Genomic DNA, 18,004 nt, shown 5'->3' on the forward strand with positions numbered 1-18,004 from the left:
GTCCAGAAATTGATTGAGAGCATGCCAGGGAGAATTGCAGAGGTCTTGAAGAAGAAGGGTCAACACTGCAAATATTGAATTGCTGCATTAACTCATTCTATCTGTCAATATAACCTATTGGTACTCATAATATGATTGCAATTATATTTCTGTATGTGATATAAACATCAGGCAAACACTAATAAAAACCAGAGGGCAGCAGATCATGTGAAAATATAATTTTGGTGTCATTCTCAAAAATTTTGGCCATGACTGTAGTACATATGTCTGTGTCATCTCCCCTGTATATAGTATATACCTGTGTGTCATCTCCTGTATATAGTATATACATGTGTGTCATCACCCCCTGTATGTAGTATATACCTGTGTGTCATCTCCACTGTATATAGTATATACCTGTGTGTCATCTCCCCTGTATATAGTATATACCTGTGTGTCATCTCCTCCTGTATATAGTATATACCTGTGTGTCATCTTCTCCTGTATATAGTATGTACCTGTATGTCATATCCTCCTGTATATAGTATACACCTGTGTGTCATCTCCTGTATATAGTATATACCTGTGTGCCATCTGCTCCTGTATATAGTATATATCTGTGTGTCATCTCCTCCTGTATATAGTATATACGTGTGTCATCTCCCCTGTATATAGTATATACTTGTGTGTCACCTCCTCCTGTATATAGTATATACCTGTGTGTCATCTCCCCTGTATATAGTATATACCTGTGTGTCATCTCCCCTGTATATAGTATATACCTGTGTGTCATCTCCTCTGTATATAATATGTACCTGTATGTCATCTCCCCTGTATATAGTATATACCAGTGTGTCATCTCCTGTATATAGTATATACCTGTGTGTCATCTCCTCCTGTATATAGTATATACCTGTGTGTCATCTCATCCTGTATATAATATATACCTGTGTGTCATCTCTCCTATATATAGTATGTATCTGTGTGTCATCTCCCCTGTATATAGTATATATCTGTATGTCATCTCCTCCTGTATTAGACCGCGTTCACACGTTATTTGGTCAGTATTTTTACCTCAGTATTTGTAAGCTAAATTGGCAGCCTGATAAATCCCCAGCCAACAGGAAGCCCTCCCCCTGGCAGTATATATTAGCTCACACATACACATAATAGACAGGTCATGTGACTGACAGCTGTCATATTTCCTATATGGTACATTTGTTGCTCTTGTAGTTTGTCTGCTTATTAATCAGATTTTGTATTTTTGAAGGATAATACCAGACTTGTGTGTGTTTTAGGGCGAGTTTCATGTGTCAAATTGTGTGTGTTGAGTTGCATGTGGCGACATGCATGTAGCGACTTTTGTGAGATGAGTTTTGTGTGGCGACATGCGTGTAGCAACTTTTTGTGTGTGTCGAGTTGCATGTGACAGGTTAGTGTAGCAAGTTGTGGGCAGCAAGTTTTGCGCATGGCGAGTTTTGCACGTGGCAAGGTTTATGTGTGGTGCGTTTTAAGTATGTGCAAGTTTTGTGTGAGGCAACTTTTGCATGTGTTGCAACTTTTGTGCATGTGGCAATTTTTCCGCGTGTGCAAGTTTTGCGTGTGGCGAGTTTTCCATGAGGTGAGTTTTGCACGTGTGGCGAGTTTTGCGTGAGCCTAGTTTTGCATGTGGCGAATTTTGCGCGTGGCGAGTTTTGAGCGGCGACTTTTGTGTTTCGACTTTTATGTGGCGAGGTTGGTGTATGTGTGGTGAAATGTGTGCTGAGGGTGGTATATGTATTCAAGCACGTGGTAGTGTGTGGCGGATTTTGTGTGTGTGTTCATATCCCCGTGTGTGGTGAGTATCCCATGTCGGGGCCCCACCTTAGCAACTGTACGATATATACTCTTTGGCGCCATCGCTCTCACTCTTTAAGTCCCCCTTGTTCACATCTGGTAGCTGTCAATTTGCCTCCAACACTTTTCCTTTCACTTTTTCCCCATTATGTACAGTCATGGCCAAATGTATTGACACCCCTGCAATTCTGTCAGATAATACTCATTTTCTTCCTGAAAATGATTGCAAACACAAATTCTTTGGTATTATTATCTTCATTTAATTTGTCTTAAATGAAAAAGCACAAAAGAGAATGAAGCAAAAAGCAAAAAATTGATCATTTCACACAAAACTCCAAAAATGGGCCAGACAAAAGTATTGGCACCCTCAGCCTAATACTTGGTTGCACAACCTTTAGCCAAAATAACTGCGACCAACCGCTTCCGGTAACCATCAATGAGTTTCTTACAATGCTCTGCTGGAATTTTAGACCATTCTTCTTTGGCAAACTGCTCCAGGTCCCTGATATTTGAAGGGTGCCTTCTCCAAACTGCCATTTTTAGATCTCTCCACAGGTGTTCTATGGGATTCAGGTCTGGACTCATTGCTGGCCACTTTAGAAGTCTCCAGTGCTTTCTCTCAAACCATTTTCTAGTGCTTTTTGAAGTGTGTTTTGGGTCATTGTCCTGCTGGAAGACCCATGACCTCTGAGGGAGACCCAGCTTTCTCACACTGGGCCCTGCATTATGCTGAAACATTTGTTGGTAATCTTCAGACTTCATAATGCCATGCACACGGTCAAGCAGTCCAGTGCCAGAGACAGCAAAGCAACCCCAAAACATCAGGGAACCTCTGCCATGTTTGACTGTAGGGACCGTGTTCTTTTCTTTGAATGCCTCTTTTTTTCTCCTGTAAACTCTATGTTGATGCCTTTGCCCAAAAAGCTCTACTTTTGTCTCATCTGACCAGAGAACATTCTTCCAAAACGTTTTAGGCTTTTTCAGGTAAGTTTTAGCAAACTCCAGCCTGGCTTTTTTTATGTCTCGGGGTAAGAAGTGGGGTCTTCCTGGGTCTCCTACCATACAGTCCCTTTTCATTCAGATGCTGACGGATAGTACGGGTTGACACTGTTGTACCCTCGGACTGCAGGGCAGCTTGAACTTGTTTGGATGTTAGTCGAGGTTCTTTATCCAACATCCGCACAATCTTGCGTTGAAATCTCTTGTCAATTTTTCTTTTCCATCCACATCTAGAGAGGTTAGCCACAGTGCCATGGGCTGTAAACTTCTTGATTACACTGTGCACGGTAGACACAGGAACATTCAGGTCTTTGGAGATGGACCTGTAGCCTTGAGGTTGCTCATGCTTCCTCACAATTTGGTTTCTCAAGTCCTCAGACAGTTCTTTGGTCTTCTTTCTTTTCTCCATGCTTAATGTGGTACACACAAGGACACAGGACAGAGGTTGAGTCAACTTTAATCCATGTCAACTAGCTGCAAGTGTGATTTAGTTATTGCCAACACCTGTTAGGTGCGACAGGTAAGTTACAGGTGCTGATAATTACACAAATTAGAGAAGCATCACATGATTTTTCGAAGGGTGCCAATACTTTTGTCCACCCCCTTTTTTATGTTTGGTGTGAAATTATATCCAATTTGGCTTTAGGACAATTCTTTTTGTGTTTTTTCATTTAAGACAAATTAAATGAAGATAATAATACCAAAGAATTTGTGTTTGCAATCATTTTCAGGAAGAAAATGAGTATTATCTGACAGAATTGCAGGGGTGTGAATACTTTTGGCCATGACTGTAGATAGGGGCAAAATTGTTAGGTGAATTGGAACGCACGGGGTTAAAATTTCGCCTCACAAGATAGCCTATGACGCTCTCGGGGTCCAGACGTGTGACTGTGCAAAATTTTGTGGCTGTAGCTGCGACGGTGCAGATGCCAATCTCGGACATACACACATATACACATACATTCCGCTTTATATATTAGATGTCTCCGAGTTAATTATTATTTTACTAGCTGACATTTCTTCATAAAAAATCCTACTTCCACAATCCTTTGTATATGTGTTCACTATACGAGAACAGACTTACCGGTAACTGAACACTTATTTAATATTAATATAATGACATATTTAGGATTTAAGATACTGTAGCTAAACAGGTAAACAAAAAAATTAAAAGCAGGCAGCACGCCAAGTATTGCAAAGAACAAATGTAGACTTTTTATTAGCCCATGTGGCCTGCTTTTTATTTTCTGTTTTTCTTACAAGGAGATAATTGTTATTTGGGAGCCCTGCATCCACCTTTTTGCTTTTATTTTGCTGTTCCATTTTTGTTACTGTGGATGAGTAGATCCATACTGTAGTTAGATACTATGGATACTGTAGATGACTAGATAGAGAGATACTATATATAGATACTATAGATAGATGCTATACTATAGATAGATTATAGGCCAGGCTTTCTGAGGGATGTTATTCTGGATTATCTCAATGAGAATAACTGTTTAACTCCATATCAGCATGGGTTTATGAGAAATCACTCCTGTCAAACCAATCTAATCAGTTTTTATGAAGAGGTAAGCTATAGGCTGGGCCACGGTGAGTCATTGGACGTGGTATATCTCGATTTTTTCAAAGCGTTTGATACCGTGCCGCACAAGAGGTTGGTACACAAAATGAGAATGCTTGGTCTGGGGGAAAATGTGTGTAAATGGGTTAGTAACTGGCTTAGTGATAGAAAGCAGAGGGTGGTTATAAATGGTATAGTCTCTAACTGGGTCGCTGTGACCAGTGGGGTACCGCAGGGGTCGGTATTGGGACCTGTTCTCTTCAACATATTCATTAATGATCTGGTAGAAGGTTTACACAGTAAAATATCGATATTTGCAGATGATACAAAACTATGTAAAGCAGTTAATACAAGAGAAGATAGTATTCTGCTACAGATGGATCTGGATAAGTTGGAAACTTGGGCTGAAAGGTGGCAGATGAGGTTTAACAATGATAAATGTAAGGTTATACACATGGGAAGAAGGAATCAATATCACCATTACACACTGAACGGGAAACCACTGGGTAAATCTGACAGGGAGAAGGACTTGGGGATCCTAGTTAATGATAAACTTACCTGGAGCAGCCAGTGCCAGGCAGCAGCTGCCAAGGCAAACAGGATCATGGAGTGCATTAAAAGAGGTCTGGATACACATGATGAGAGCATTATACTGCCTCTGTACAAATCCCTAGTTAGACCGCACATGGAGTACTGTGTCCAGTTTTGGGCACCGGTGCTCAGGAAGGATATAATGGAACTAGAGAGAGTACAAAGGAGGGCAACAAAATTAATAAAGGGGATGGGAGAACTACAATACCCAGATAGATTAGCGAAATTAGGATTATTTAGTCTAGAAAAAAGACAACTAAGGGGCGATCTAATAACCATGTATAAGTATATAAGGGGACAATACAAATATCTCGCTGAGGATCTGTTTATACCAAGGAAGGTGACGGGCACAAGGGGGCATTCTTTGCGTCTGGAGGAGAGAAAGTTTTTCCACCAACATGGAAGAGGATTCTTTACTGTTAGGGCAGTGAGAATCTGGAATTGCTTGCCTGAGGAGGTGGTGATGGCGAGCTCAGTCAAGGGGTTCAAGAGAGGCCTGGATGTCTTCCTGGAGCAGAACAATATTGTATCATACAATTATTAGGTTCTGTAGAAAGACGTAGATCTGGGGATTTATTATGATGGAATATAGGCTGAACTGGATGGACAAATGTCTTTTTTCGGCCTTACTAACTATGTTACTATGCTATAGATACAGTGGGGCAAAAAAGTATTTAGTCAGTCAGCAATAGTGCAAGTTCCACCACTTAAAAAGATGAGAGGCGTCTGTAATTTACATCATAGGTAGACCTCAACTATGGGAGACAAACTGAGAAAAAAAATCCAGAAAATCACATTGTCTGTTTTTTTAACATTTTATTTGCATATTATGGTGGAAAATAAGTATTTGGTCAGAAACAAAATTTCATCTCAATACTTTGTAATATATCCTTTGTTGGCAATGACAGATGTCAAACGTTTTCTGTAAGTCTTCACAAGGTTGCCACACACTGTTGTTGGTATGTTGGCCCATTCCTCCATGCAGATCTCCTCTAGAGCCGTGATGTTTTTGGCTTTTCGCTTGGCAACACGGACTTTCAACTCCCTCCAAAGGTTTTCTATAGGGTTGAGATCTGGAGACTGGCTAGGCCACTCCAGGACCTTGAAATGCTTCTTACGAAGCCACTCCTTCGTTGCCCTGGCGGTGTGCTTTGGATCATTGTCATGTTGAAAGACCCAGCCACGTTTCATCTTCAATGCCCTTGCTGATGGAAGGAGGTTTGCACTCAAAATCTCACGATACATGGCCCCATTCATTCTTTCATGTACCCGGATCAGTCATCCTGGCCCCTTTGCAGAGAAACAGCCCCAAAGCATGATGTTTCCACCACCATGCTTTACAGTAGGTATGGTGTTTGATGGATGCAACTCAGTATTCTTTTTCCTCCAAACACGACAAGTTGTGTTTCTACCAAACAGTTCCAGTTTGGTTTCATCAGACCATAGGACATTCTCCCAAAACTCCTCTGGATCATCCAAATGCTCTCTAGCAAACTTCAGACGGGCCCGGACATGTACTGGCTTAAGCAGTGGGACACGTCTGGCACTGCAGGATCTGAGTCCATGGTGGCGTAGTGTGTTACTTATGGTAGGCCTTGTTACATTGGTCCCAGCTCTCTGCAGTTCATTCACTAGGTCCCCCCGCGTGGTTCTGGGATTTTTGCTCACCGTTCTTGTGATCATTCTGACCCCACGGGGTGGGATTTTGCGTGGAGCCCCAGATCGAGGGAGATTATCAGTGGTCTTGTATGTCTTCCATTTTCTAATTATTGCTCCCACTGTTGATTTCTTCACTCCAAGCTGGTTGGCTATTGCAGATTCAGTCTTCCCAGCCTGGTGCAGGGCTACAATTTTGTTTCTGGTGTCCTTTGACAGCTCTTTGGTCTTCACCATAGTGGAGTTTGGAGTCAGACTGTTTGAGGGTGTGCACAGGTGTCTTTTTATACTGATAACAAGTTTAAACAGGTGCCATTACTACAGGTAATGAGTGGAGGAAAGAGGAGACTCTTAAAGAAGAAGTTACAGGTCTGTGAGAGCCAGAAATCTTGATTGTTTGTTTCTGACCAAATACTTATTTTCTACCATAATATGCAAATAAAATGATAAAAAAACAGACAATGTGATTTTCTGGATTTTTTTTTCTCAGTTTGTCTCCCATAGTTGAGGTCTACCTATCATGTAAATTACAGACGCCTCTCATCTTTTTAAGTGGTGGAACTTGCACTATTGCTGACTGACTAAATACTTTTTTGCTCCACTGTATATACTGTAGATGAGAAGATAGATACAGTAGCTAGATAAATAAACACGATGGATGGATGAATAGAACTGTAGATGAGTAGATAGATACTGTAAAGAAATGCAAAAGTGCAATAGCATCTTATCCACATTACAATGTTGGTAATTAAAGATAGAACCGCTCACCTTGTGAGGTTATGTGAGACACAACTCTTATATAGAGCCTGAAAAACCAGATGCAGCAGCTTCCATGAAACAGTAGATTTAAGTAGCAACATTGGAAGTGTTTCTGCGCTCTCTGGAATACGACACTATTAGTGGTTTGATAAAATTGTAGGTTTATTGTCAACGTGTTTCAGAGTCCACAGACTCCTTCTTCAGGACCCCCATACATAAGTAACCCTAAACCCTAACAGTTTTTAATGTATGTATGGGGGTCCTGAAGAAGGAGTCTGTTGTCTCTGAAACGTGTTGACAATAAACCTGCAATTTAATCAAACCACTAATTGTGTTGTATTCCGAAGAGCGCAGAAACACTTCCAATCCTGCTACTTAAATCTAGAAAAATACTGTAGTATGGATACAAACTGTAGATAGATAAATAGATACTGTTCATAGATGGATAGCTAGATAAATAGATACTGTAGATACTGTAAGTAGATAGATACTGTAGATATATAAACATGTACTGTTGATTGATTGATACTATAGATACGTATTATAAATAGAGAGATACTGTAGGTGGATCGATAGATACTATAGATATGTATTATAAATAGAGAGATACTGTAGGTGGATCGATTGATACTATAGATAGGTATTATAAATAGAGAGATACTGTAGGTGGATCGATAGATACTATAGTTATGTATTATAGATAGAGAGATAGATACTGTAGGTGGATTGATAGATACCATAGATAGATGCTGTAGATGACTAGATTGATATTGTAGCTAGATATTGTCGATAGATTAAATAAAAGATAGAAGAAAGTGGTATAAAGGAAAAAAGTATAGATAGATAGATAAAGTTTAAATAGATTATTTTTGGCACACAAATAAGTTTCAAAATACTAAATACACATTTTTAGGCATGCTTACTCAATGTTCTCATCATAAACACAAAACATACTGTAATTTAGCTAGTCCATCAGTTTTCCATGTTTCCATGTTCACCTTCTTCCAGTCTGTGGTATATATCCACTGGCAAAGCACTGAGGATGGCTCAACTGTTATGTTCCCAGGTGAAATATATTTAGAATTGAGAGTCCTCTGAGTCCTGAGGACTCTCAATTCTAAATAGTTTTCTATCTACTGGCTAACACGGTACCAAGATATATATCTTTCCTGTATGTTCCCAAGTGTTAATTTTCCCTGTGATTGAATGTAAAGAGCAAGTGTAGCCAAGTGTAATGTTTTGAATCATTAAGCCTGTATAGATCTATAGGAACTTTGAGTAAACCAACAGTTAAAAATGAATATAAAGTATATTATTAATAGAGATTAGCAATTGTAATGATTTTCTTGCAAGGGGTTAACACACAATGCGCAGTCTCCCTCATGCTTACAGCACCATCCCATCTTTTCTCCCAGCTTGACTCTCTCTCTTTTTTCTCTGCAGCAGGCTCGCTCCTTATTAAATATTTAAAACCCCAGTTTAAACATTTCAAGAGCCGGCAAATAAATGTCCGTCTTAATTTCTGTTAATGCTCAGCAGTTGTGAGCTACAACGTGTGCAGGGTTGCTATCGTCCCCCTCACCGGTGGGCCCACCAAATATGGCTTCCTAAGAGAACATAATATCTATTCAGGTGACAAATGGATCAAAAATTTCAGCTGATTTCAAATGTTTTGAAATGTCTTTTAATGGTAGCAGTATAGTTCTAATTACATTTTATTGCATAAAAGTATATAATTCAAGTACTTTTTGGGGAGCCACTAAAAGAAGTCTCATATCAGATGCCTTATTGTTGATAAATTACCTTTTATCACTTTATGTAAATGACCTCTTCCAGGCTATGGGTAGGAAGCTGCCTGGAGATAACTCTGCCTCCAGAGCTTACTTTAAATGGAATGGCGATTTACCAGTGTGATGGCCGCGCTCTCCTCTCCTTTCCAGCTCACAGGTAGACAGGGTTGCAATATTGTTGCAATACAGTAGAGCTCATAGAGAAGCAGAAAATGTGTTTGGAAGAAGACAAATTTAATTTCTCCTGTTCTGTGTTAATTACTTGTCTCACACTGGTAACCACCCTTCAAGCTCTGGAGGCCGAGTTATCTTCCAGGCAACATCCTCCCTATAACCTGGACAAGCTATTTTGCATATAGTAAATACCTGGATTTCTTTGGAATAAGACATCAGATGGCAAATATGATTTTATTCTGTTTCCTATGACCTGCATTAGGGAAAATAGGTATTTTATACATTGCTGATTTTGCAGGTTTTCCCACCTACAAAGGATGGAGAGGTCTGTAATTTTATATCATAGGTACACTTCTATTGTGAGAAACAGAATCTTAAAAATCCAGAAAATCACATTTTATGATTTTTACATAATTAATTTGGATTTTATTGCATAAAATAAATATTTGAAACAATAGAAAAACACAACTTAATCTTTGTTTGCAATTTTAGACGTTTCCTGTAGTTCTTGACCAAGTTTGCACACACAGCAGCAGGGATTTTGGCCCACTCCTTCATACAGATCAGCATTTACTGAGGGAAGGAGGTTGATGGCCAAAATCTCATGGTACATCCATCCATCCTCCCTTCAGTACCGTGCAGTCATCCTTTGCAGAGAAGGACCCCCAAAGTATGATATTTCCCCCACCATGCTTCATGGTTGGAAAGGTGTTCTTGGGGTTGTAATCCTTCTTCCTCCAAACACAGCGAGTGGAATTGATTACAAAAAGTTCTATTTTAGTCTCATCTGACCACATAACCTTCTCCAATCTCTCCTTTTGATCATACAGATGGTCATTGTTGAACTTCAAATGGGCCTGGACATGTCCTGGCATCAGCAGGGAAACCTTGTGGTGTGAGGTGACCAGGGTGGTAGTCATGGCGAGAGGCTGCTGTTCCGGCCACCCTGGCACCCTGCAAAGAAAGCACAATGTCCCATCTGTTGTGTGGTGTGGGAGTATTGCATAAGGCTTAAGTTTGCATTTTCAGGTCCTGCTGATCCCATAGTCCCATCTCCGGATGATATCACACACTCAGGAACAGACACTGTATTCCCCTTTAACAGTGCAAATTTACTCGATAACCTACAATCCATGGCAGTTTCAGTACAGCACAAGTTAATGTTTTCAGCCTGAGCTTTCCCTCTCAATGCTGGCTCCTCTAGCCTCTCAGATGTTCTTCCTGGCTCAGCAATCCCATTTTCAACCTGAGCTTTCCCTCTCAATGCTGGCTCCTCTAGCCTCTGAGATGCTCATCCTGGCTCTTGGATCCCCATATTCCTGCGCCCACATTCCTGCACTGGTTCCCACTCTGACTCCCCTTCACTGGGACGTGAAAAAGTTTTTTCTGTCCTGATTCGAGCCATAGGCCCCGGATTCTCTATGGAATACCATCGCACCAAGTGGCGGCCAACTGTATTCTGCTTTTCCCAAGTGTTTTGTGCCTTTCCGTACAGTATGGTCCTCTGGTTTGGTCTGCCATCTCCTGTATCACTCTCCAGCACCTTCTTAACGTTACAACTCTAATACACTACTGTACACTGCTCCCACTGATTGACTGAGAATCAAGAAGTGTCGCACTGACCAACTCGTTCACTCACTCTTACCCCTCCCAACTTGGAGATCTCCTTATTTCCTATTCCTAAACTGGCACCCTAGTTTTCCTGACTCTATTGTGCCCCACTATACTAAACCCAATCCTATCCTAATTTATAGCTAACCTCTTATCCTTTCAATCTTTCATTAGTCTTGTAAGAATATCATGGCACATAAGATTAGATTTAAAGACCTTATACAATTTAACAACCACATCATTATTAGTAAGGTACACGTAAGCATAATTTACATTACAACACACTTATTGTACACACATTGTCATTAGGGAGAGATACGCATGACAGCTTCTGTCACACTCTTACACTTGCGTACCTTGCAGTATTTTAATGCACAATGGCGTAGAGTGTTACTAACGGTAATGTTTGAGACTATGGTCCCAGCTCTCTTCAGGTCACTGATGTAATTCTGGGCTGATTCCTGACCTTTCTTAGAATCATCCATTTCTTACCCCACGAGGCAAGAACTTGCATGGAGCCCCTGACCGAGGAAGATTGACATTTGTTAACTAACTTCTAATTAGCTATTGTATCTATCCTAGTATTGCAGTCCTAGTATTGTTTTACTATCTTTGGGAAACAAAGGCACAATGTTTGAATGTTTGTTAATATGTTGATAACCCATTGGTGCTCTGCAATATGAAGGACAATCCATGCATGTTGTTTGAACACTCCAGCAGTGAGGGATGGCCTCCTACCGCGTTCACCCAAGCCTGTGGTGGAATGACTGAATGAGAAGTTGTGACCTATAAAAAGGAAGATCTGACTATGTTCAGAGAGACTCTACATTACAGAAGTCATGGCATCATCACTCCACATGAAGAAATACATGGCTGCCTCATTGACTGTCACCAAACCCTAAAAGACATTTAGAGAATCTCGGCTGGGACAATCAAGTCACCTGGCCTTGTACATCAATGGACTGTCAGCTTCCTAAGCTTGTTGTCACCTCCTCACTGTGGGGGCCCGCCAGAAGCGGGGAACCACTGGTGGGGGTATTTTGCACAGGAAACTCTAATCCCAGCGAGTCAGCGGAAGGGTGAGACTCTGTAATTTGCACCATCTTGGGCATTTGCTGGGACTGTTCTATATGCTATTGTGTGTTGGTTCAATAAATAATTGCCACACTGTTTTACTCTCACTCTGAGTTGTCTGAGTAGTGTTCTGCCCACGGGGAGAGAGAGCAGTGGTATGAGCCCTGGTCCATGCAGTCTTTCTAAAGAGAGCCGGGCCAGCGGACGAGAGCGCCCACTGACCATGTAATTCTACATGCACTGATTGGGGTCATTGACTATAATGATACAGAGTCATAGTATGGATCATTTTCAGCCATATATGCATACTTCAGGTTGGCAGCAAGACGTAGGACGTAGGCAGAGCAAAATAGGGTTCCTTTTTGGATTCTTTTCTTCAGCAGTGGTTTCTTCCTTGGCCCTCGCCCATAAAGCTCTGCTTGGTTTAGTGGGCGGCGTATGGTACATGTTGAAACCATGACCCCAGACTGTTCCAAGTTGGCCTTCAGGTCTTTCAGTGTTTGACGTGTTTTTTCCTCCATTCGCACCAACCTTCGAAGACATCTCTTGTCAGTTTTCCTCTTTTCCCCACGTCCAGGAAGGTTCTTGACAGTTACATGCTTGACAAACCTCTTAATAACATTACACACTGTTGAAACTGGGACATCAAGGTCTTTGTAAATGGCCTTATACCATTTAGAAGTCTTGTGTTTGCTAATAATAGCAGTTCTGATGTCCTCAGACAGCTCCTTTGTCTTTACAGTTGTGACAAAGGAATAGGGCCTACCATGTGGCTTTTTTAAACGCTGAAGTCATCATTCATTTGCTAATTCATCTCACATGGGCACAGACAATTAATCACAGGTGATTCTCATTTGTGATTTACCACAGGTGAGTCAAAATGCGTTTCTATACTAATTTAATGTAAAGGGTGCCTATACCGGTGTCACAGCAAGCTTTAGGTTTTTTGGTTTTACCCTCCCATTGTTTTTTGTTTTAAATTATTGTTTATCATTTGCTCTTTTGTATTTATCATAAGTACTCTATATAAAAAAAACTGTTTTGCTTGATTCATTTTTTTCAGGATGTACTCCACATTGTGTACCATACTTAAACTTCATGGGTGTCATTAACGATGAGCAGGACTGTATTAGCCGTACTATGCCCCAGCAATAAAACAATAAATTCATCTGCCGATTGACATTTCCATGCCATCTTCTATCTGAAGTTTTCTTTTAGAGATTGTTTCTGCCATTTTATATGCATGTTATGGCACATTCCTGCAACAACTTTATATTGCACATTAGCACAGCATTCCTTTGAAAATTAATTGCATGAAAATCTGTACCAAATGGCCTGATGGGTTCTGACCACTTTCGGCACTGTCTGCCTGCAATTTCCTCCCCTCCACCTTTCATTAACGTATATGACCTCTCCATAACATTTGTAAGCGACATCATTCCAAGGTGGAGGGGCGGTGTTTTTCCTCAGGTGATGTTTTGATTTCTGCTGGACTTCTCCTCAGGGGATGTCTTGTTTGCGGCATGTCTTTTCCTCAGGTGGTGTCATGATTGATGCTGGGTTTCTCCTCTGAGGATTTTCTGATTGGGTTACAGCTTCTCCTCATGTGTTGTCCTGATTATTGCAGCGCTTCTACTCAGGTGATGTCCTGATTAGGATAGAGCATCTTTTCAAGAGATGTCCGGATTGGTGCAGGGCTTCAAATCAAGGGATATCTTGATTGAGACTGGGCTTCTCTTTAGCTTATGCCTTGATTGGGGCACTGCTTCTCCTCAGGTGAATACATAATTGGGACAGGACGTCTTCTTAGGTGATGTCTTGATTAGGTCAAGGCTTCTACTCAGTTGATGTCTTGCTTGGGGCAAGTCTTTCCAGGTGATGTCCTGATTGGAGTACGTTTTCACCGTGGGATGTTATCATTAGGGCAGGGGTTCTCCTCAGCTAACATTCTGCTCGGGTTAGGGTTCCTGCTCAGTCAGATGTCCTGACTGTTGCAGGGATTGTTCTCTGGTGATGTCCTGATTGAGGTAGGGCTTCTCAACGGATGGTATTTTGATAGGGACAGGGCTTCTTCTTAGATTTCATGACAATGATGAGGCTTCTCCTCAGGTGATATCCTAATTTTTTTTTTTTTTCAGAACTTTTTCTTAGGGAATGTCTTGATTGGAGTAAGGCTTCTTAACAATAACTTGATTGAGACAGGGCTTCTTCTGTTTAGATGTCCTGACTTAGACAAGGCTTCTCCTCAGGTGATGTTCTGATTTATGAAGGGTTTCTTCTCAGGTTATGTCCTGATTGGTGCAGGGCATCTTCTCAGTTGATTCTCTGGGTAATGTTAATGCTGGTGGGTGTGGACCCCCTGCGCCACTGGCCAAGCTTACCCTGGAGGGGCATGACTAAGTGACTACCTGGTCTTCACTAGCACCTCTGATGGCGAGGATAGGCTTGGGCCGCAGTATAGCTACCAGGTGTCACTGCAAGGTAGTATCTGGGCCTGCAGCAGCCAGGGTCAGGAGTGCAGGACATAGCAGTGTTAAATTCCTGCTGGGTTGTCTTGATTGGGACAGGGATTTTACTCAGTTAATGTTCTGATTTGGGCAGGTGTTTCCTTCAGGTGATGTCTTGTTTGTTGCTGGACTTCTCCTTAGATGTACATTGCATCTCCTCACAGGATGTCCTGATTGGAGTAGGTCTTCTTCTCAAGTGATGTACAGATTATTGAGGAGCTTCTACTCGGGTGATCCTGTTTAGGTAAAATCTTCCCAGCTAATTTCCTGATTGGTGCTGGAATGCTCCTCAGGTGTTGTCCTGATTGGGGATGGGGTTCTACTCAGTTAACGTCCTGTTTGCAACGTGATTTCTCCTCATGTAATGTTTTGATTGGAGCTAGGCTCCTTCTTAGGTAATGATCTGATTGGGATAATGCATGTCCTCAGGAGGTGTCATGATTTTGACACAGCTTCTCCTAAGGGGTAGTGTTTCTTCTGAGGAGATGTCATGATTGGGGCCGAGCTTCTTAGGTTGTGTCCTGATTTGGGCAGGTCTTCCCAGTTGATGTCTTGACTGGGTCAGGATGTCTCCTCTGGTGATGCCTTGATTGAGGTTTACCAGTAATAGTTAATACTTGCTCTTGTTCACTCCTGTTGTTTGGTACTTGTTCATCCTCTTTGATTCTTGTTTTTGACCTTGGCAGTGTTTAGATAATCTGTCTGCCTGATGATTCTGTTTGCGTCACTGACCTCCTGCTTTTAATGCTGTTTTCTTACTACTCTTTGCAAGCTTGCTCCATTGGCCAGTCACTATTATGTGGACCTAACCTACGTGCCCTTGTGTATGATCCAGTACAGCACGTAGCCATCAGGATAGGAAGAGATTCCAACTCAAACATAATATATAAAAACAAAAAACATAATATTATGTTGATTAAATATATATTAACATAGTTTTAACATAGTTTTTTATTAACATAGTTAGTAAGGCCGAAAAAAGACATTTGTCCATCCAGTTCAGCCTATATTCCATCATAATAAATACCCAGATCTACGTCCTTCTACAGAACCTAATAATATAAAAACATATACCATAAAAAAAGGGAAAACCTCCAAGAAAGGGTGGGGTGGGGGGGGTCGGAAGCTCAGCAATATCCACTAATAGTCTGGTGAGGTATCTGAATAATTACATTACATTATATGCTGATAATAAGTATGCAAACCCACATCTGTTGGTCAAAGGATAGATAGCAAAGTGGAGAGCAAGGTAAAAGTAAAGTGCTAGTGCATAAGTCTAAAAGGATATTAAGATCTGCATTACCTCACTACTCCTATCTTTGTAATCCCAGAGCGACCATATCCCTAGCATACACCCAGCAAGATTATAAAATGTGAAAGAATCAGTGGTATATTACCTAAGAGTAGGGTGAGATCGCAGTATGTAGGGAAGGCCCCTTGGGTGAAGGGCATTCCCTACATTTTTATATGTTATATTTGTTCTGTTTGATGAATCCTGTCATAAATCACACTCTGTGAGTATCTCCAGGCTCTTTATTCACATCATGTCTCAACCTCCATTACATGAATTCCGAGTACAACAACATCCAACAAGTTCCAAACAAAGAATATAGAACACACATAAAAGTAGTGAGACCCCTAGAGGCCACATGAACATATAACATATTGCTACATCCTTTCTCTTTTAACTAGAGGAACAATAAAAGATACTAAACTAATGTATACTATGACAAAGTTAGAAATTAACCTAGTACGTCCAGTTAGATATAATCTTTGAGGTGCGCCGGCTTTTTGCTAATTCTGCCAGCTCTGGTAATATAAGATGTGTCACTTTCTACATCTGGTACATCTGATAGTTCTTCTGATATTGTCTGTCTCTGGCCAGAGTCCTCACCCTGATGGTCAGCTGTCACTGTTGGTGCCTGACTTGTACTTGCCTCGTTGTCTTGGGTGTCTGGATACTGTTCAAAAGGCCATGAATCATCTCTTTCTTGCGTTTTCCTCAAATATCTTCGATTCCTCCTTAGTCTTCTTCCGTCGTCTGTTAGAATTTCGTAAGACCGCGGTCCCAGTTTCTGGACAACTTTTGCCAGTGTTTGTCAAATGTGGTGCTTGGCTGCAGCCGAATGTTGTCATTTCTCTGGAGCTCCGGCAGATCCTTTGCAGATTTATTGTAATAGAAAGCTTGCCTAGCTTGATTCTTCTGTAATTTAGCTTCGATGTTTCCCAGCAGCTTTGGCTCTAACAGAGGACACGCAGTTGGTACTAGTGTCTTTGTACGCCTACTCATGAGCCTCTGTGCCGGACTGCTGTCTTGGCCTTGGGTGGGTGTATTTCTATGATCCAGTATAGACAGATATACATCAGCACCCGCCTATTTTGCTTTCTGCATGAGTCTTTTGGCCGTTTTTACTGCTGACTCTGCTTTCCCATTACTCTGAGGATATCTTGGAGAAGACGTCTGGTGTTCAAATTCCCATTTCTTACTGAAAGTTTTGAATTCTTCCGACGTAAACTGTGCCGCATTGTCAGAGAAAACGATATCTGGAATGCCATACCTGGCAAAATGGGCCTTGAGTTTTTTAATCACTGTTTTCGCCCTTGTGTCCTGCACCAAATCAACCTCCCAGAAGTTAGAGAAATAGTCCACTGTAATCAGGTATTCTTTGTCATTCCATGTGAACAAGTCTGTTCCTATTTTTGACCAAGGCCTATGTGGAATTTCATGAGGTTGCAATGTCTCCTTTGGTTGCTTATCATTGCAGGATGCACATATTTCACATTGTGCTATGTAATTTTTTATGTGGTCATTCATTCCTGGCCAATAAACTGATTCTCGTGCACGATGTAGGCATCCTTCCATGCCTAAGTGAGAAGAGTGCAATGTCTTCAATATGCCTCTTCTGAGAACTTCAGGTATAACAGCCCTGTCTCCTTTAAAGATGATTCCTTGCTGCACTGACAATTCATCTCTTATGTGGAAGAATGGTGAGACTTCCCTCGGAGCATGCTGCTTGTATTTTGGCCAGCCCTGCAAGATGACAGTCTTTAAACTCTGGAGACTTTTATCCTTCTCTGTAAAAGTCTGGATTTGCTTGACCTTTTCTTTTGACACTGCAAGGTAGTTACACATATTGATGGTTTCAATGTCTTCCTCCTCATCATTTGTGATAGGAAGGTAAGCTCTGCTTAGCGTATCTGCAATCAGTAAGTCTCTTCCTGGACAGTACCCGATGTCAACATCATATTTCTGAAGTCGCAACAGCATGCGCTGTAGTCTCTTTGGGGCATTTAGTAATGGTTTCTTTGTAATGCTCTCCAATGGTTTGTGATCCGACTGCACTGTTACCCGTCGACCGTAGGTGTACTGGTGAAACTTCTCCATCCCAAATACCACAGCCAGTAGTTCCTTCTCAATCTGCGCATATCCCTGCTCTGTTGTTGTAAGGGATCTGCTTGCAAAT

The 18,004-nt window shown here is 41.3% G+C and overlaps 1 protein-coding gene across 3 annotated transcripts in view; it reads left to right on the forward strand.

Moving 5' to 3' along the window:
* The window catches only part of KCNQ4 (potassium voltage-gated channel subfamily Q member 4), a 358,115-nt gene that overhangs the window by 242,041 nt on the left and 98,070 nt on the right, over positions 1–18,004 (forward strand). The gene's annotated exons all lie outside the window — the stretch shown is intronic.

This window comes from Ranitomeya imitator, chromosome 3, assembly GCF_032444005.1.
Source record: "Ranitomeya imitator isolate aRanImi1 chromosome 3, aRanImi1.pri, whole genome shotgun sequence".
NCBI lineage: Eukaryota > Metazoa > Chordata > Amphibia > Anura > Dendrobatidae > Ranitomeya > Ranitomeya imitator.